The sequence below is a fragment of the Elephas maximus genome, chromosome 3 (assembly GCF_024166365.1).
Source record: "Elephas maximus indicus isolate mEleMax1 chromosome 3, mEleMax1 primary haplotype, whole genome shotgun sequence".
Classification (NCBI taxonomy): domain Eukaryota; kingdom Metazoa; phylum Chordata; class Mammalia; order Proboscidea; family Elephantidae; genus Elephas; species Elephas maximus.
Genome location: NC_064821.1, coordinates 23,403,394 through 23,425,605, shown reverse-complemented (window position 1 = coordinate 23,425,605; position 22,212 = coordinate 23,403,394). Strand labels below are relative to the sequence as shown.

Below are 22,212 nucleotides of genomic sequence, written 5' to 3'. Positions count from 1 at the left end.
TTGAAGTATTTGGGACAGGTGACAGGGACCCATTTCCTACTCTAGTGGGGAAGTGCCTATGGGAGCTAGAACCAATGTAGAAGAAATTAAAACACTAAATGAGTTTTCTTGGACCTGTACCATAACCAGGAACAGAAACTTCACATGACTCTGAGGTGAAACTTACCATTTCAGAGCTCCCTATCTAGCCATCCCAAGTTGCTGCTTCTCTTGATGAGGAGGAAACAATGTTCTCCCACCCCTCTGTGTCCACTGTCTCTCCCAGCATCCACTGGATTGCACTGGGTCAATAAAACAAAAAAGCAGGACCCCTTTGTTTGACAAAAAGTTAGAAAAAAGTACAAAAAAAAAAAAAGAAAGAAAAACTGTAAGAACAATGTGGGATACAATCAAAAACAAAAATTTGTATGTGATCAAAGTCCCAAAAGAGGGGGAGAAAACAGAAAACACAAAGACGATCATTAAAGATTTGCTGAAAGAAAATTTCCCTAGTATCATGAGTGAAAAGTTGACTATCCAAAAAACTCAAGAAACTCCATATAGGATAGACCCCAAAGAAAAATACAAGGACATAGCATAATCACACTCCCAAAAATCAAAGACAAAGAAAGAATTCTAAGAGCAGCTTGAAAAAATAAAAAGTCGCATACAAAGGGAAAACAATAAGACTAAGCTCTGATAATTCAGCAGAAACCATGCAGGCAAGAAAGTAATGGAATGACATATATAAAATCTTGGAACAAAAAACTGTCAATCAAGTATAATATATCCCTCAAAACTCTAGCTTAAATACAGTGGCAAAATTAGGACATTTCCAGATAAACAGAAACTAAGAGAATACATAAAAACCAAACCAAACTTATAAGAATCATTTAAAGAGAGTCCTTCAGTTAGAGAATCAACAAAAACCTAATCAGACAAAAAACAGAAACTAGCACATAAACTAGTATATACGACAGCTTCAACCAGACCAACCTACATAATGAACTCTCAAGGAAAAAACAAAACTAAAAAATTTACAACAGAGAACCAGAGATCAATCAGTAAATGACAACAATGTTAGAACTATAAAAGAGGGAATAAATGGTGTAGGTATAGAACTTCCAAATGGAGAAGGAGTCAAGACATTATCGAGTAATAAAAACTGGTTCAATCTTGGGAAGATAGAGTAAATTTCAAGGTAACCACACAGAAAGTTAACAAACCTGAAAGAGGAGCCAACATGGTGCTATAGACAGAAGCACCATGCCATCCCTCCACATCAAAGACTAGAAAAACTAAGTAAAACAGAGCCAGACATCAATACTTGAACGCTAAGCTTCAAATGAAGAGAAAAAGAACTCAACCAAGCACTGAATGGAATAAGAAACTGACAGAGAACAGAGAGTGAAGAGAGATAGGAGTGGAGGTCCCCTATCAGCTAATGCAGCATGAATTCACCATCTTGGACTCCTTTCAGAGATCTGCAGACAGGGAATAAGGGAAAGCAGAATCACAGAGCACCAGCAAGAGAAAGAGCACTTGGGGGAGGTGGGGCCCAGATGGCGGAGACGTCGGATGCTTCCAGTGGCCCCTCTTACAACAAAGACCTGAAAAAACAAGTAAATCCATTATATATGTGACAAGCTAGGAGCCCTGAAAATCAAAGGCAAAGTTAAGAAATCAGGCTGAGCAGCCAGCGGAGGGAGAGACGGGTCACGGTCAGAAGCATCAAGGTGTTGTCAGACCTCACTAGGCAGGAACTGGTGCCCTCCAGGCCCAATCCCATGGTGCAACTGTGGCAGGACTAGTGGTAACACTCAGGACATGATTTCTACAGTGAAAGAGAGCAAGTGGCACAGATTTTTTCACGCTTCTGGAATCAGCAAAGAACAGTGCTCTCAAAAAAGATAAGTACTTGCATCTACTTTACTGCACAGATCAAAAAGCACCCCTTTGGAAAAAACTCTCTCCCATCTATCTGACCCATCCTCCCTCTGCCCCAGCCTCCAACCCAGCTGCACTATATGAATTAGAAAAGGGCATCAGGATTGGCATTCGATTTCCTGGGGCCTGAGATAGGTCCTGCTGCACACCCTCAGCCATTCTCCCAGCCTTGGAGAAGGAACAAATTAACAAAACTGGGAAAAAATAATGATCCAGCTCCCCTTAGCTGGGAACTCAGGGCAGAAGCGACTTTTGTCCAGACACAAGCAGTCCAATGACTTTGAAATTAAGGATGGAATAAAGTTATTCGTAGAATCCAATGAGAATGAAAACATATCCTACCAGAACTTTGGGACACAAAGCAGTGCTCCGAGGTTATTATAGCAATAAATGCACACATCCAAAAAAAGAAGAAAGACCCAAAATCAAAGAATTATCCCTTCAAATTGAACAAATAGAAGGAAAGCAAAAAAAAAAAAAAATCCTCAGATACCAGTAGGGAGCAAGTAATAAAAATTAGAGGAGAATTAAATTAAATACAGAAAAGAAAAACAATTGAAAGAGTAAACAAGAACAAAAGCTGGTTCTTCTAAAAGATTAAAAAATCGATAAACCATTGGCCAAACTGACAAAAGAAAAACAGGAGATGAAGCAAATAACCCTAATAAGAAATGAGATGGGCAAGATCGCAAGAGACCCAACTGAAATTAAAAGAATCATATCAGATTACTTTGAGAAAGTGTACTCTAACAAATTTGACAACCTAGGAGAAATGAACAAATTTCTAGAAACACACTACCTACCTAAATTAACACAAACAGAGGTAGAACAACTAAATAAATCTATAAAAAAGAAGAGCTTGAAAAGGCAATTAAAAAACACTCAACAACAACAACAACAAAACCTGGCCCTGATGGTTTCACTGGAGAATTCTACCAAGCTTTCAGAGAAGAGTTAACACCACTACCACTAACAGTATTTCAGATCATAGGAAAGGACGGAATATTCCCAAACTCATTCTATGAAGCCAGCATATCCCTGATACCATAACCAGGTACAGACACCACACACAAAAAATTACAGACCTATATCCCTCTTGAACTTAGATGCAAAAATCCTCAACAAAATTCTAGCCAATAGAATTCAACAACATATCAAAAAAAGAATTCGCCATGACCAAGTGGGATTCTTACCAGGTATGCAGGGTTGGCTCAACATTAGAAAAACAATAAATGAAATCCATCATAAAATAAAACAAAAGACAAACACCACATGGTCTTATCAATTGATGCAGGAAGGCATTTGACAAAGTCCAACACCCATTCCTGATAAAAACTCTCAGCAAAATAGGAATAGAAGGAAAATTCCTCAATATGATAAAAGGCATTTATTCAAAGCCAACAGCCAACATCATTATAAAATAAGAGAGTCTGAACGAATTTCCCTTGAGAACAGGAACCACACAAGGATGCTGTTTATTACCAGTTTCATTCAACATTGTGCTCGAGGTTCTAGTCAGAGCAATTAGGCTAGATAAAGAAATAAAGGGCATCCAGGATGGTAAGGGAGAAGTAAAAGTACGTCTATTTGCAGATAACATAATCTTATACACAGAAAACCCTAAAGAACCCACAAGAGAACTACTGGAACTAATAGAAGAGTTCACCAAGTTATCAGGACACAAGGTAAACATACAAAACTCCCTCGGATTTGTCTACATCGACAAAGAACTTCAAAGAGGAAATCACCAAATTAATACCATTTACAATAGCCCCCCAAAAGATAAAATACTTAGGAATAAGCCTAACCACAGACATAAAAGACCTATACAAAGAAAACTACAAGGCACTACTGCAAGAAACCAAGAGACCTACATAAGTGGAAAAACAAACCTCGATCATGGATATGAAGACTAAGCATTGTGAAAATGCAGGTTCTACTCAAAGCAATCTACAGATACAATGAAATCCCGATCGAAATTCCAATGACATTTTTTAATGAGATGGAGAAAAAAATCACCAACTTCAAATGGAAAGAGAAGAGGCCCTGGAGAAGTAAAGCATTGCTGAAGAAGAAGAACAAAGTTGGAAGCCACACACTACCTGATTTTGGAACCTTAACAGTAGTCGAAACAACCTGGTATTGGTACAACACCAGACATGTAGACCAATGAAACAGAATTGAGAAGCCAGACAAATTTATCCACCTATGAGCAGCTAATATTTGAAAAAGGCCCAAAGTCCATTAAACGAGGAAAAGACAGTCTCTTTAACAAATGGTGCTGGCATAACTGGATATCCATCTGCAAAAAAATGAAACAAGACCCATGCTTCACACCATGCACAAAAACAAACTCAAAATGGATCAAAGACCTAAACATAAAATCTAAAATAATAAAGATCATGGAAGAAAAAATAGGGACAACGGTAGGAGCCCTAATACATGGCATAAACAGTGCACAAATCGTTCCTAACAATGCACAAACACCAGAAGAGAAACTAGATAACTGGGAGCTCCTAAAAATCAAACACCTATACTCATCAAAAGATGTCACCAAGAGAAAAACAAGACAACCAACAGACTGGGAAGAAAATTTTGGCTACGACATACCTGATCAGGGACTAATCTCTAAAATCTACAAGATTCTGCAAAACTCAACAACAAAAACAGAAATAACCTAATTAAAAAATGGACAAAGGATATGAACAGGCACTTCACCAAAGAAGACATTCAGGTGGCTCACAGATACATTAGGAAACGCTTAGCGTCATTAGCCATTAGAGAAATGCAAATCAAAATTCAATGAGATCCATCTCACCCCAATAAGGTTAGCAGTAATCCAAAAACTACAAAATAATAAATGTTGGTTAGGTGAGGAGAGACTGGAACACTTATACACTGGTGGCATTATAAAATGGTACAACCAGTTTGGAAATCGGTTTGATACTTATTTGTTGTTGTTGTTGTTAGGCACCCTTGCATTAGTTCTGACTCACAGGGGCCCTGTATAACACAGAATGAAACACTGCCCAGTGCTGCATCATGCTCACAATCATCATTATGCATGAGCCCATTGTTACAGCCACTGTGTCAATCTATCTCATTGAGGGTCTTCCTCTTTTTCATTAACCCTGTACTTTACCAAGCATGATGTCCTTCTGCAGGGATTGATCCCTCCTGATGACATGTCCAAAGTATGTGAGATGTAGTCTCTCCATCCTTGCTTCTAAGGAGTGTTCTGGTTTTACTTCTTCCAAGACAGATTCTTTTGGTCTTTTGGCAGTCCATGGTATATTCAATATTCTTCGCCAAGGCCACGGAATTCAAAGGGGTCAATTCTTCTTTGGTCTTCGTTATGCATTGTCCAGGTTTCACAAGTAGGTGATGTGATTGAAATATCATGGCTTGGGTTAGGTACACCTTAGTCTTCAAGGTGACATCTTTGCTTTTCAACACTTTAAAGAGATTTTTTGCAGCAGATTTCCCAATGCAACACATCTTTTGATTTCTTGACTGCTGCTTCCATGGCTGTTGATTGTGCATCCAAGGAAAATGACAATGTCAATCTTTTCTCCATTTATCATGATCTTCTTATTGGTCCAGCTGTGAGGATTTTTGTTTTCTTTATGTTGAGGTATAATCCATACTGAAGGCTGTGGTCTTTGATCTTCATTAGTAAGTGCTTCAAGTCCTCTTCACTTTCAGCAAGTAAGGTTGTGTCATCTGCATAACGCAGGTTGTTAATGAGACTTCTTCCAATCCTGATTCCCCGTTCTTCTTCATACAGTCCAGCTTCCTCGTATTATTTGTTCAGGATATAGATTTAATAAGTATGGTGAAAGAATACAACCCTGATGCACACCTTTCCTGACTTTAAACCAATCAGTATCCCTTTGTTCTGTCCAGGCAATTGCCTCTCAATCTATCTAAGGGTTCCTCATGAGCACAATTAAGTGTTCTGGGATTCCCATTCTTCGCAATGTTATCCATAAGTTGTTATGATCCACACAGTCAAATGCCTTTGCGGGGGCGGGGCCAAGACAGCGGACTAGGTAGACGCTACCTCGGATCCCTCTTGCAACAAAGACTCGGAAAAACAAGTGACTCGATCACATACATAACAATCTACGAGCCCGGAACAACAAACACGGATTTAGAGATGGAGAATGAACAAAGACGGGGAACCAGCGACTGTTTTTGGAGCCTGGAGCCAGCGACCCAGTCAGGTAACCTTGGCGCCGGGCTTAGGTCTTGGCCCAGGGGAGCTGAACACAAAATCTTCTGATGGTGCAAACAAGGGGCGCAGCCCTACGCCCCTGAACTGACCCCAGGAGGGGGCCCAGCCGGGTGGCACGGGCGGCGTGGCGAAGCGGCTGGTGGGAGAAGTCCCCGGGAGGCAGTGACTGGTTTTGGAGCTGGGAATGCAGCGTCCCAGCTGGGGAACCTTGGCACTGGGCTTTTGACTGGGCACTCCTGGGAGGGAGCCCAGCCGGACTGCGAGGGCGGAGCGGCGATGCTGCTGGCGGGACGAGAAGTCCCCAGGAGGCAACGACTGATTTTGGAGCCGGGAGTGCAGCGTCCCAGCAGGGGAACCTTGACGCTGGGCTTCGGATTGGCAGCGGAGGATCTGACCACGGCTTCAGCGGGCCAGACCCTCGGGGGCAATCTCCACACACCCAGCACACATAGGCGACACGCCCCTCGGGAATCTCAGATAAAATAGTCATTCCAAGCAAGATAAGCAACTTTGGCTATATTCCGAGGTGCTACTCACCTGTTTCTCTGAACCCTCCCCCACCCTTCCCAGGCGGCTTCATTAACATTGGAATTTCCTGAACCAGAGGGAGAACGGCTCTGGCTCCACGGCGGCTTTGCTTTTCCTTTTTTTTTTTTTTGGTCTTTTCCTAACCCATTCTTCTGGCCTGAGAGAAAGAACCACAAAAAACCCAGGGACCAAAAATTCATCCCTAATTGGACTAAAAACACAGAACCAGCTACAGCCAAGCATATATGATCCAAATCTCAGACTTTCATCCTTACAGGGAACAAGGTGGCAGTTATAATCCAAAGGCATTTCTGATAGGTATCTGACTGCATTTTTTTTTAAGCGGATTTTCTGGAAAAACAAGTTTCCCAGATCTGATATCTCTGCTTATTCAACAGAGCCCTAACTGACCCACAACAGGGAACTGAGGGCTGAAGCTCCCCCCAGACCACCTAGTCTCTTGCCTTAGGGGTCTAAGGAGGGTAACACCTACCAATCACTAGAGGTACTTGCATTGGGGGCCTAAGGTACAGCTGCAGTGCCCTCCCACCAAGGTGCTATAGGAATAGAGACACACCTACCTCACTGACACTTGGGGGAAGCCTGTCAGCATCCTGCCCCACCGGAGGGTGAACCCCAGCTGCTAATAGAATCTGGTGCACACAACTATCACCACTACTTCTCGAGGTGGATAGGTGTTAGGGTGCATCACACACTTGATGACCCAAAATCAGATTCTACTCAAGAATAGTGAATAGACTCAGGCATATATATCTGGCCACAGCCCAAAGCAGCTGGTAATAGGTCATAAGTAAGTCAAGGGCTACAACAAACAAGACTGCAAAATCTAGTAGCCCATCCACATATATTGAAAGAAAACAAAACAAGATTCAGTGAGCAATTATAGAATAAACCACTACTATATCTTTAGTGATGGCTCAGAGACAGCAGTCGATATCAAACCACATAAAGAAGCAGACCATGACAGCTTCTACAACCCCCCAAACAAAAGAATCAAAATCTTTCCCAAATGAAGATACAATCCTGGAATTATGAGATACAGAATATAAAAAACTAATTTACAGAATGCTTCAAGACATCAGGAATGACCTCAGAAATGAAATAAGGCAAAGTGCAGAAAAAGCCAAGGAACACACTGATAAAACAGTTGAAGAACTCAAAAAGATTATTCAAGAACATAGTGGAAAAATTAATAAGTTGCAAGAATCCATAGAGAGACAGCATGTAGAAATCCAAAAGATTAACAATAAAATTACAGAATTAGACAACGCACTAGGAAGTCAGAGGAGCAGACTCGAGCAATTGGAATGCAGACTGGGACATCTGGAGGACCAGGGAATTAACACCAACATAGCTGAAAAAAAAATCAGATAAAAGAATTTAAAAAAATGAAGAAACCCTAAGAATCATGTGGGACTCTATCAAGAAAGATAACTTGCATGTGATTGGAGTCCCAGAACAGGGAGGGAGGACAGAAAACACAGAGAAAATAGTTGAAGATCTGCTGACAGAAAACTTCCCTGACATCATGAAAGATGAAAGGATATCTATCCAAGATGCTCATCGAACCCCATTTAAGATTGATCCAAAAAGAAAAACACCAAGACATATTATCATCAAACTTGCCAAAACTAAAGATAAAGAGAAAATTTTAAAAGCAGCCAGGGAGAAAAGAAAGGTTTCCTTCAAGGGAGAATCAATAAGAATAAGTTCAGACTACTCAGCAGAAACCATGCAGGCAAGAAGGCAATGGGATGACATATACAGAGCACTGAACGAGAAAAACTGCCAGCCAAGGATCCTATATCCAGCAAAACTCTCTCTGAAATATGAAGGCGAAATTAAGATATTTACAGATAAACACAAGCTTAGAGAATTTGCAAAAACCAAACCAAAGCTACAAGAAATACTAAAGGAAATTGTTTGGTCAGAAAACCAATAATATCAGATACCAGCATAACACAAGGTCACAAAACAGAACATCCTGATATCAACTCAAATAGGGAAATCACAAAAACAAATTAAGATTAATTAAAAAAAAATGCTCAAAACAGGGAATCATTGAAGTCAATATGTAAAAGATCACAATAATCAAAAAGAGGGACTAAATACAGGTGGCATAGAACTGCCATAGGGAGAGTGATACAAGGCGATATAGGACAACACAAGTTAGGTTTTTACTTAGAAAAATAGGGGTAAATATTAAGGTAACCAGAAAGAGGTGTAACAACTTCATAACTCAAGATAAAAGCCAAGAAAAACGTAACAACTCAACAAACATAAAGTCAAACACTACGAAAATGGGGATTTCACAATTTACTAAGAAAAACGTCTCAGCACAAAAAAGTAAGTGGAAAAATGAAATTGTCAACACCACACATAAAAAGGCATCAAAATGACAACACTAAAAACTTATTTATCTATAATTACGCTAAATGTAAATGGACTAAATGCACCAATAAAGAGACAGAGAGTCAAGGACTGGATAAAGAAACATGATCCGTCTATATGCTGCCTACAAGAGACACACCTTAGACTTAGAGACACACACAAACTAAAACTCAAAGGATGGAAAAAAATATATCAAGCAAACAATAAGCAAAAAAGAAGAGAAGTAGCAATATTAATTTCTGACAAAATAGACTTTAGACTTAAATCCACCACAAAGGATAAAGAAGGACACTACATAATGATAAAACGGACAATTGATCAGGAAGATGTAACCATATTAAATATTTATGCACCCAATGACAGGGCTGCAATATACATAAATCAAATTTTAACAGAACTGAAAAGGGAGATAGACACCTCCACAATTATAGTAGGAGACTTCACACACCACTTTCGGAGAAGGACAGGACATCCAGTAAGAAGCTCAAGAGAGACACGGAAGACCTACTTACAACAATCAACCAACTTGACCTCATTGACTTATACAGAACTCTCCACTCAACTGCTACAAAGTATACTTTTTTTTCTAGAGCTCATGGAACATTCTCTAGAATAGACCACATATTAGGTCATAAAACAAACCTTTGCAGAATCCAAAACATCGAAATATTACAAAGCATCTTCTCAGACCACAAGGCAATAAAACTAGAAATCGATAACAGAAAAACTAGGGAAAAGAAATCAAATACTTGGAAACTGAACAATACCCTCCTGAAAAAAGACTGGGTTACAGAAGACATCAAGGAGGGAATAAGGAAACTCATAGAATGCAACGAGAATGAAAATACTTCCTATCAAAACCTCTGCGACACAGCAAAAGCAGTGCTCAGAGGCCAATTTATATCGATAAATGCACACATACAAAAAGAAGAAAGAGCCAAAATCAGAGAACTGTCCCTACAACTGGAACAAATAGAAAGTGAGCAACAAAAGAATCCATCAGGCACCAGAAGAAAACAAATAATAAAAATTAGAGCTGAACTAAATGAATTAGAGAACAGAAAAACAATTGAAAGAATTAACAAAGCCAAAAGCTGGTTCTTTGAAAAAAATTAACAAAATTGATAAACTATTGGCCAGACTGACTAAAGAAATACAGGAAAGGAAACAAATCACCAGAATAAGAAACGAGAAGGGCCACATAATAACAGACCCAACTGAAATTAGAAGAATAATATCAGATTATTATGAAAAATTGTACTCTAACAATTTTGCAAACCTAGAAGAAATGGATGAATTCCTGGAAAAACACTACCTACCTAAACTAACACATTCAGAAAGAGAACAACTAAATAGACCCATAACAAAAAAAGAGATTGAAACGGTAATCAAAAAACTCCCAACAAATAAAAGCCCTGGCCCGGACGGCTTCACTGCAGAGTTCTACCAAACTTTCAGAGAAGAGTTAACACCACTACTACTAAAGGTACTTCAAAGCATAGAAAATGACGGAATACTACCCAACTCATTCTATGAAGCCACCATCTCCCTGATACCAAAATCAGGTAAAGACATTACAAAAAAAGAAAATTACAGACCTATATCTCTCATGAACATAGATGCAAAAATCCTCAATAAAATTCTAGCCAATAGAATTCAACAACATATCAAAAAAATAATTCACCACGACCAAGTGGGATTTATACCAGGTATGCAAGGCTGGTTTAATATTAGAAAAACCATTAATGTAATCCACCACATAAATAAAACAAAAGACAAAAACCACATGATCTTATCAATTGATGCAGAAAAGGCATTTGACAAAGTCCAACACCCATTTATGATAAAAACTCTCACCAAAATAGGAATTGAAGGAAAATTCCTCAAAGTAATAAAGGGCATCTATGCAAAGCCAACAGCCAACATCACTCTAAATGGAGAGAACCTGAAAGCATTTCCCTTGAGAACGGGAACCAGACAAGGATGCCCTTTATCACCGCTCTTATTCAACATTGTGCTAGAAGTCCTAGCCAGAGCAATTAGGCTAGACAAAGAAATAAAGGGCATCCGGATTGGCAAGGAGGAAGTAAAATTATCTCTATTTGCAGATGACATGATCTTATACACAGAAAACCCTAATGAATCCTCCAGAAAACTACTGAAACTAATAGAAGAGTTTGGCAGAGTCTCAGGTTATAAAATGAACATACAAAAATCACTTGGATTCCTCTACATCAACAAAAAGAACATCAAAGAGGAAATAACCAAATCAATACCATTCACAGTAGCCCCCAAGAAGATAAAATACTTAGGAATAAATCTTACCAAGGATGTTAAAGACCTATACAAAGAAAACTACAAAGCTCTACTACAAGAAATTAAAAAGGACATACATAAGTGGAAAAACATACCTTGCTCAAATGCCTTTGTGTAGTCATTAAAACACAGATAAACCTCCTTCTGGTATTCTCTGCTTTCAGCCAGGATACATCTGATATCAGCAATGGTATTCCTGGTTTCATGTCCTCTTCTAAATCTGACTTGAATTTCTGGCAGTTCCCTGTCAATATACTGCTGCAGCCACTTTTGAATGATCTTCAGCAAAATTTTGCTTGCGTGTGATATAATGGTGCAGTCCAATAATTTCCACATTCAGGTGGATCACCTCTCTTCGGAATAGGCATAAACACAGGTCTCTTCAAGTTGGCTGGAAACCCTGGTGGTGTAGCGGTTAAGTGCTATGGCTGCTAACCAAGAGGTCGGCAATTCAAATGCACCAGGCGCTCCTTAGAAAGCCTATGGGGCAGTTCTACTCTGTCCTATAGGGTCTCTATGAGTCGGAATTGACTCGACGGCAGTGGGTTTCAAGTCATTTAGCTAGGTAGATGTCTTCCAAATTTCTTGGCATAGACAAGTGAGCACTTCCAGTGCTGCATCCGTTTCTTGAAATATCTCAATAGGTATTCTGTCAATTGAGCCTTATTTTTCCCCAGCGCCTTCGCTGAAGCTTGGACTTCTTCCTTCAGTAACATCGGCTCCTGATCATATGCTACTTCTTGAAATGGGTGAATATCGACCAATTCTTTTTGGTATAATGACTCTGTGTATTCCTTCCATTTTCTTTTGATGCTTCCTGCATCGTTTAATATTTTCTTCATAGACTCCTTCACTATTGCAACTGAGGCTTTAATATTTTCTTCAGTTCTTTCAGCTTGAGAAATACAGAGTGTATTCTTCCCTTTTGGTTTTCTATCTCCAGCTCTTTGCACATGACATTATATCACTTTATTTTGTCTTCTTCAGCCGCACATTGAGATCTTCTATTCTGTTCTTTTATTTCATTGTTTCTTCCTTCTGCTTTAGCTACTCGATGTTCAAGAGCCAGTTTCAGAGTTTCTTCTGATATTCATTTTGGTCTTTTCTTTCTTTCCTGTCTTTTTAAGGCTTCTTGATTTCTCCATGGATAATGTCCCTGATGTCATTCCACAACTCATCTGGTCTTGGGTCATCAGTGTTCAACGTGTCAAATCTATTCTTGAGATGGTCTCTAAATTCAGGTGGGATATGCTCAAGGTCATACTTTGGCTCTTGTGGACTTGTTCTAATTTTCTTCAACCTCAACTTGAACTTGCATATGAGCAATTAATGGTCTCTTTTACAGGAGGCCCCTGGTCTTGTTCTGATGGATGGTATTGAGCTTTCCATTGTCTGTTTCCACAGATGTAGTTAATTTGATTCCTGTGTATTTCATCTGGCAAGATCCAAGTGTATAGTTGCCATTTATGCTGGCAAAAAAGGTATTTGCAATGAAGTTATTGGTCTTGCAAAATTCTTTCATGTGATCTCCATCATCGTTTGTATCACCAAGGCCATGTTTTCCAACTACCAATCCTTCTTCTTTGTTTCCATCTTTCACATTCCAATCACCACTAATCATCAATGCATCTTGATTGCATGTTCAATCAATTTCAGACTGCAGAAGCTGGTAAAAACCTTTAATTTCTTCATCTGTGGCCTTAGTGATTTGTACATAAATTTGAAAAGTCCTATTAACTGGTGTTTCTTGTAGGTGCATGGATACTATCCTATCACTGACAGCACTTTACTTCAGGATAGATCTTGAAATGTTCTTTTTGATGATTAATGCAAGGCCATTCCTCTGCAAGTTGTCATTCCCAGCATAGTAGACCATATGATTGTCCAATTTAAAATGGCCAATACTGGTACATTTCAGCTCATTAAGGCCTAGGATATCGATGTTTATGCATTCCATTTCATTTTTGGCAACTTCAAATTTACCTAGTTCACACTGCCTGCATTCCAGGTTCCATTTATTAATGGATGTTTGCAGCTGTTTCTTCTCATTTTGAGTAGTGCCACATCAGCAAGCGAAGGTCCCAAAAGCTTGACTCCATCCGTGTCATTAAGTTCGACTCTACGTTGAAGAGGCACCCCTTTCCCAGTCGTATTTTGAGCGCCTTCCAACCTGGGAGCCTCATCTTCCAGCACTGTACCAAGCAATGTTCTGCTGCTATTCATAATGTTTTCAACGGTTAATTCTCTTCAGAAGTAGACTGCCGGGTCCTTCTTCCTAATCTGTTTTAGTCTGGAAGGTCAGCTCGAATCTGCCACAGTGGGTAACACTGTTGGTATCTGAATGCCAGGGACATAGCTTTCAGCATCACAGCAACATGCAAGCCCCCACAGTACGACAAACTGACAGACACGTCGGGGAAGGCCTCATTTTATGAGGATAAAATTGTAAGGTCTTCTGTCAGGCATTTAAGTTAAATTACTCATTAAGTATCAAAGTTCCTCAACAGTGAAGTTGGTTGAGAATTAAGTTTAGGGGTAAATGGCAGAGTAATTTACTTACTGCACAAGCTTTTGGAGCCCACATTGCTGCATCAGAAACTGTGTGGCTTCTCTAAAGAAAAGGTGGATACCCACGTAGTGAAAGACAGAAGAAGCCCCAAGGCAGATCCATCACGACAGAAGACAGTGAAGCATGATGACAAAGTGGATTCCCAACGAGGTTTTTGATTAGGATGTGGCTCTTTGCTACCCTAGAGTAATGAAAAGAAAGATGAAGTTAAATTTATTCATAATGACTTCAGCTACTTTTATGGATCCCTAGGTACCATTAGAGTCACACGGCAACCGGAAATATTATACTTCCACCTTAAGCCTCAACTGTACACTCTTGACCAAGGCATATGATTCACAACCACTCTAATTCAGAAGCACTTTTGTAATCTTCCAATTGCAGAGAGAAGGTTTAAAAGGGCAGCTTGAGAAGACAAAGTAACGTATTATAATGAAATGTGTAAAAACCAGGAGTTAGAAAACCAAAAGGGAAGAATGCTCTTGGTATTTCTCAAGCAGTAAGAAATGAATAAAAAATTCAAGCCACAAGTTGGAGCACTGAAGGATCTCATGGGCAAAATATTGAATGATGCAGGAAGCATCAAAAATAAATTGAAGGAATATACAGAGTCACTGTACCAAAAGGAATTGACTGATGTTCAACTGCTTCCATATGTAGCATATGATCAAGTACCAATGGCACTGAAGGAAGAAGTCCAATCTGCACTGAAAGTACTGACACAAAGCAAGGCTCCAGGAATTGATGGAATGTCAAGTGAAATGTTTCAACAAATGGATGCAGTGCTGGAAGTGCTCACTTGTCTATGCCAAGAAATTTGAAAGAGATCTACCTGGCCAGCTGACTGGACGAGATCCATATTTGTGCTCATTCCAAAGTAAGATAACCTGACATAATCCAGAAATTACTGAACAATATCCTTAATATCACAGGCAAGTAAAATTTTGGTGAAGATTATTCAAAGGCAGTTACAGCAGTACATGCATACGGAACTACCAAAATTCAAGCTGGATTTAGAAGACGATATGGAATGAGGGATATCATTGCCGATAGCATATGGATCCTGAATGAAAGCAGAGAATACCAGAAGGACATTTACCTACGTTTTATTGACTATGCAAAGGCATTTGACTATATAGATCATAACAAATTATGGATAACATTGTAAAGAACGGGAATTCCAGAACACTTGATTGTGCTCATGCAGAACTTCTACATAGACAAAGAAACGATTGTTCAAACAAGACAAGGGAATATTGCATGGTTTAATATCCGGAAAGGTGTGCTTCAGGGTTATATCCTTTCACCATACTTATTCAATCTGTATGGGGACCAAGAATCTGAGAAACTGAGCTATATGAAGAAGAAGGAGGCATCAGGATTGGAGAAGGATACATTAACAATCTGTGATATGCAGACGACAAAACCTTCCTTGCTGAAAGTGAAGAGGACTTTAAGCATTTACTGATATGGAACAAAGACTAGGGCCTTTAGCATGGATTATACCTAAACATAAAAAAAACAGAAGTCCTCACAAATGGACCAATAAGCAACATCATGATAATCGGAGAAAATATTGACGTTTTCAAGATTTTATTTTACTGGCATCGACTATCAACACCCATGGAAGCAGCAGTCAAGAAATCAAACAATGTATCACTTTGGGCAAATTTGCTGCAAAAGACATTTTTAAAGTGTTGAAAAGGAAAGATGTCATCTTGAGGACTAATATGCATCTGACAAAGGCATGATATTTTGAATTTCCTCATATGCATGTGAAAGCTGGACAATGAATAAGGAAAGTGAAAGAAGAATTGATGCCTTTGAAATATGGTGTTGGAAAAGATTATTGAATATACCATGGACTTCCAGAAAAATGAACAAATCTGTCTTGGAAGTACAGCCAGAGTGCTCCTTAGAAGTGAGGTAGGTAAGACTTTGTCTCACTAATTTTTAACATGTTATCAGGAGGGACAGGTCTCTGGAGAAGGATATTGTGATGGTTAAGACTGTGTGTCAACTTAGCTTGTCTATGATTCTCAGTGTTTACATGTGATCACTCCCATGATGGTATCTGCTGTGAGTAGTAATCACTTAAAAGGGAGTTTCTTTGGGGGCATGGCCTACATCCAAATAAAAGCAGAAGTTCTAGCTTTTTGCTGGCTCTGGATCCTGAGGCCACCTCCTGTTCAACTGACCTCTGGTTCTTTGAACTTGAGCTATCAGCTCGCACGCCCATTTTGGAATATGTTGATCTTCACAGCCTGTGAGCTAGAGCCCTGCTCTCCAACCTACCAATCTTGGGTTTGCCAACCGCTGCAGTTATGTGAATTGTAAGAAGCCTCTATTCTGATTCATGGACTTGGGACATTCCAGCCTCTACAGTTGTGTGAGCCATTTCCTTCTGTTTAGTCGTCTCGTGCTGCCATAAATGAAAATAACACAAGTGAATCGCTTTAACAAAGAGAAATTGATTTTCTCACAGTCTAGTAGGTTACAAGTCCAAATTCAGAGCATCGACTCCAGGGGAAGGCTTTCTCTCTCTGTCGGCTCTGGGAGAAGGTCCTTGTCCTGAACCTTCCCCTGGTCGGGGAGCTTCTCAGGCACAGGGACCGCGTTTCCAAATGATGTGCTCTGCTCCTGGAGCTGCTTTCTTGGTGGTATGAGGTCCCTAACCCTCTGCTTGCTTCCCTTCCCTTTCATCTCTTGAGAGATTAAAGGTGGTGCAGGCCACACCCCAGAGAAACTCCCTTTACCTTGGATCAGGGAGGTGACCTAAGTAAACATAAAAAAAAAAAAAACCTCTCAACATAAAATTACAATCACAAAATGGAGGACAACCGCAGAATACCGGGAATCATGGCCTAACCAAGTTGGTACACACATTCTTTGGGGGACATAATTCAATCCATGACCCAGCCTAAGACATAAATCATGCTTGGCAAAATAGAGGGTCAACAAAAAGAGGAAGACCCTCAACAAGATGTGTTGAGACAGTGGCTCCAACAATGGGCTCAAACATAACAACGATTGTGAGGATGGCACAAGACCAGACAGTGTTTCTTTCTGTTGCATATAGGGTTGTTGTTGTAACCTCACCCTACAAATGCAAGCAAATTTCTATTAATCAGAAAAGACTGCTTAAACCAGCCCAAGCCAGATTTGGTCCACCCCACATGCACAGAAGGGCCAGCTGTGACCATTAGTTGACATCTACAAAGGATCCAGCAACAAGTGGAACAAAACAGAAGGAAAATCATCACCTGGACCTATTCCAAAGGGAGAGTTCTCACACGAACCACGTGACTTCCTCTTTCCTGGATGTCATAATTCCTGAAATGTCTTCTCCACTTATTCCTTCTGGAATTTTCCCTCCTCAGTATGGCTGCATGGCCACCATCTTGCTGCCCAAATCACATAAATCCTTCAGACCATGCTGAAGAATAAGGAGTATAGTGAAAAGGTTGGCTTATTGGCGGTGCTGATTGTTATAAACAAATAATAGAAGAACATTGTAAGAAAGTCTGATGGAAAATCAGACCAGAGATAATAGAATTTTTACTCTGGCATCACAAATTATAGTATAGAAAGATGAGTTTGGAGCAGAGAGAAAAGAGCTTAATATCCAGCACGTACGACTAGCTCTGTGGTATGGAAGAGAAGACATTTGAATAATATTACCAGGCACATTGAGAAAACCACATTGCCTGAAGTTCATTCGTATCTTTCCCCTTGTGAGCTCTTTAAGACCGTCAGTATCTGCTTATGAGGAATAAAGGACCCGAGGCATATTAGTCATTACTAAACAATGGTCTCACTTAGATCAGTAGTCTCCAACCTTGGCTGCCCACTGTACCTCCTGGTCTGTTTGAAAAATCTTCTGGCTCAACACACACCTCAGTCTAAATAAATCAGAATCTCTGATGGGGCAACTCAGGCATGAGTATCTTTACAGTTCACAAGATGATTCTAATATGAACACAAGTCTGAGAACTAATAACAAGCATTATACACCTAAACTGCATAAATAGATAAGATAGATACAGATGTTGTATTGACAATAGGCATGATATGTGGAAAGGGTGGTAGATTATATTTTTTATTTTTAAAAAGTTGTGCATTTCACCAGGATTCCTGTGTCATAGATGGCAAATATAGAAGGTTCCGTACAGGACTCAACAGGCCATACATTATGATGTATCTCCAATTCCCAAAGCAATGGGACAAATAATATTCTGATATAAAACATCAAGAGGAATGAAAGCTATGAGACATACAAAAATTATGTGACCAAAGGAGCATGCTTTGAAGCTCCACATGTTTGGATTTCTGCCTATTTTAATTCACAGCCCCAAAAAGTTTGCACAGGTATTGACATTATCCTGGTTGACTGAGGAGCCTCTGCAGGGCCTTCTTGATATCCCTGTTCCTCAGACTGTAGATGAAGGGGTTCAACATGGGGGTGACCACAGAGTATATCACTGAGACCGCTGCACCACTCCTGAGAGATGGTGAGACAGGTGAACTCAGGTACACACCAATACCTGTCCCATAAAATAAGCAAAGAACTGAGAGGTGAGAACCACAAGTGGAAAAGGCTTTATACTTCCCACGTGACAATGGGATTCTCAGAATGGAGGAAACAATCCGAGTATAAGAGAAAAGGATCGCTGAGACTGGAACGCCACCAAAGATGGTACCCATAATGTACACTAGTATGTTTTGGGTGATGGTGTCAGAACAGGCAAGGTTGATGAGCTGGGAAGACTCACAGAAGAAATGAGGAATTTCCACTTCCGTGCAGAAGGTGAGCTGCGACACCATCACGCAGTGTAGCTAGGATTCCAAAAGGCTGAGACAAAAAGACACCAAAACCAGCAAGCCACAGAAGTGAGGATTCATGATGACTGGGTAGTGAAGTGGGTGACAGATGGCCACAAATCGGTCATAGGCCATTGCTGTCAAAAGTTTATTGTCCATACATACAAAAAAAGTAAAAAAAGACAACTGAATCAGGCAGTTGACATAGGAAATGATTCTGAGGTGTATATGGATATCCGTAAGCATATTTGGGATTGTAGCAGAGGTCAAACAAATGTCAGCCAATGACAGATTAGAAAGGAAGAAGTACATAGGGGTGTGCAGGATGAGGTCAGAGCTCACAGCCAGGATGAAGAGCAGGTTCCCCAGCACTGTGAGCAGGTACATGGACGGGAACATTCCAAAGAGGAGGGGCTGCAATTCTGGATCCTCTGAGAAGCCCAGAAGGAGGAATTCAGAGACATGTGTTAGATTCTCTGGGTCCATATTGCAGAGGCACCTTTGAGAAAGTAAAGAAAGAGTGGTAAAAGGAAACAAAAACACAGGCATGCAGCCGTTTGTCTATATTTTGAATTCAGGAATTTTACAAGTAAAGCATTCACACTTAAGACCATACACTCCCTTCAGCAACACTTTTCAATTGTGATAAAACTGTTCTTCCTACAACTCTTTCCTCATTAGTTTCTGTGCTAGTCACCATTTTCTAAACAAACCCACTTTAGAGAGGCTCAACTGAAGAATGTTGAAGAATGTTAGAGGATCAAAAACATTGACAGATAACAAATTCATCCAGGCAGTAAAACAATTAACTTTAGAAGAAAGACAAGACTTCAACAGGCACATACATTTGAAGAGATCAAAGCAATACCAAAAGCCTACCAACACAGAAAAGTCCAGGACCAGACAGCTTCATTGAGGAAGTCTACCAAACATTTACAAAACAAGTGATGCCAATCCTTCTTAAGTTTTCCAAAAAATAAAAGACGGGAGGACTTGCCCTAAGTCACTGTATGAGTGTAGCATTACCCTGGTACCAAGAACAGACAGACTTCACAAAAAAAGAAAACTATAGACCAGTATCTCTGACAAATATGGACACAAAAATCCCCAACAAAACACTAGCCAACTGAATCCATAAGCATACTGAAAGGATTATACACCATGATCAAATGGAATTTATCCCAGGAATGTAAGATGATTTCAGTATTAGAAAATCAGTCAGTGGAATACACCATATCAATAGCACAAATGCAAAGTACCACATAATCATCTCATTCAAGGCAGAAAAGGCTTTTGACAAAATCCAACACCCACTCTCACCGTTGTTATTGAATACTGTACTGGGAGTTCTAACTGTATCAATAAGGCAAGAAAAAAAAAGGCATCCAGATTGAGAAAGAAGTAAATATATCCATTTTTGCAGGTAGTTTGTGCCTATATATATATATATATATACACACGCATATGTATGTATATGTATATGTATGTGTATGTGTATGTGTATGTGTATGTGTATGTGTATGTATATGTATATGTATATATATACACACATATATATATACAGTCAGACCCCAGTTTACAAACAAGATCCCTTCCTAAGTGTGTCTTTAAGTCAGATTTGTAGATAAGTCTGGAACAGGTGGGTATGGTTCTTATTTAGCCTTATTTTAGTGCAATAAAAGGCTAGAAGCCTTTTCCATGATTTAAAAACTGTACTCAGGAAGTGAAGGTGATTGTGATGATGAATTTATTGTGATTAGGGATTGCATCAACAGTTTCAAACTGAGGACGAATTTATATAACATTAAAAAAAATTTTTTTTTTTTTTTTTAATGTTAAAGGGTAAGAATCAGTTATCCATAACTTGGATGTTCATAACCCGGGGACATTCCATACCCTAAAAATCCACAATGAATTCAGCAAAATGGCAGGGTACGAGGTCAACATAGAAAACTCAGTTATGTTTTTATATACCAGGAACAAACAATCGGAAAGGAAATTAAGGAAACAATTCAATTTAAAATAGCATCTAAAAGAATAAAATACTTAGGAAAAATTTTAACTGTAGAGGTGATAGGCTTGTATACTGAAAGCAGATCATCCAAATAAACAGAAGGATATTCCATGCTCATGGATCAGAAGGCTTCATGTTGTCACGATTTCAATACTACCCAAAGCAATCTATAGATTCAACATAATACCCATCAAAATTCCAACAACTTTCTTTGCAGAAATGGAAAAGCAGATTCTCAAATTTATATAGAACTGCAAAGGGCCCAGAACATCCAAAGCAATACTGAAAAAGAACAGAGTGAAGGGTGACACTTCTGGATCTCAAAACCTATTTTACAGCTACAGTAACAAAAACAGTCTGATACTGGTATAATAAGAGACATATAGACGAATGGTATAAAATTGAGAGCTCAGAGATGGGCACGCATATCTATGGTTGATTAATCATTGAGAAGATTACTAAATCCATCAAATGGAGAAAGAATGTTCTTTTTAATAAATGGTGCTAGGACACCTGGATTTCCACATGCAAAAGAATGAACTTAGATCCATATCTCATGCCATATATGAAAACCAACTCAAAATGGAACAAAGACCTAAAAATTAGACCTAAAACTGTAAAACTCTTAGAAAAAAACATACGCACCTACTCTGTAACAACAGATTCATACATATGACAAGAAAAGCATGAGTAACAAAAGAGGTAAATGAGATCTCCTCAAAACTAAAAACCTCTGGACACTGAGGACTTTATTAACAAAGGGAAGAGATAACCTACGGACTGGGAGAAAATCTGAGGAAACCATACATCAGATAAGGGCTTAATAACAAGAATATATAAATAGCGTCTACAACTTAACAAGAAAAAGACAAACAACCCAAACAAAAAATGCACAAAAACATAAAAGTACAGATCAATAATAGAAAAAACAGGGGAAAAAAATCAAACTCCTGGAAACTAAACAAAACGCTTCCAAAATGACTGTGCTGTGGAAGAAATCAAGGATGGAATAAAGAAATTCATAAAATCCAATGAGAATGAAAACACTTCCTATCAGAATCTTTGGGACACAGCAAAAGCAGTGTTCAGAGGTCAATTTATAGCAATAAATGCACACATCCAAAAAGAAGAAAGGCCCAAAATCAAAGAACTATCCCTACAACTTGAACATACAGAAAGAGAGCAGCAAAAGAAACCCTCAGACACCAGAAGAAAGCAAATAATAAAAATTAGAGCAGAATTAAATGAAACAGAGAACAGAAAAACAACTGAAAGAGTAAACAAGACCAAAAGCTGGTTCTTTAAAAAGATTAACAAAATCGATAAATCATTGGCCAAACTGACAAAAGAAAAATGGGAGATGAAGCAAAAAAACGGAATAAGAAATAA

General features: G+C 39.2%; 1 pseudogene; it reads right to left on the bottom strand.

Moving 5' to 3' along the window:
• Window positions 1-18,365: 18,365 nt before the first annotated feature.
• LOC126071096 (olfactory receptor 7E24-like) lies at window positions 18,366-19,295 on the bottom strand (annotated as a pseudogene).
• Between the last annotated feature and the right edge of the window lie 2,917 nt (window positions 19,296-22,212).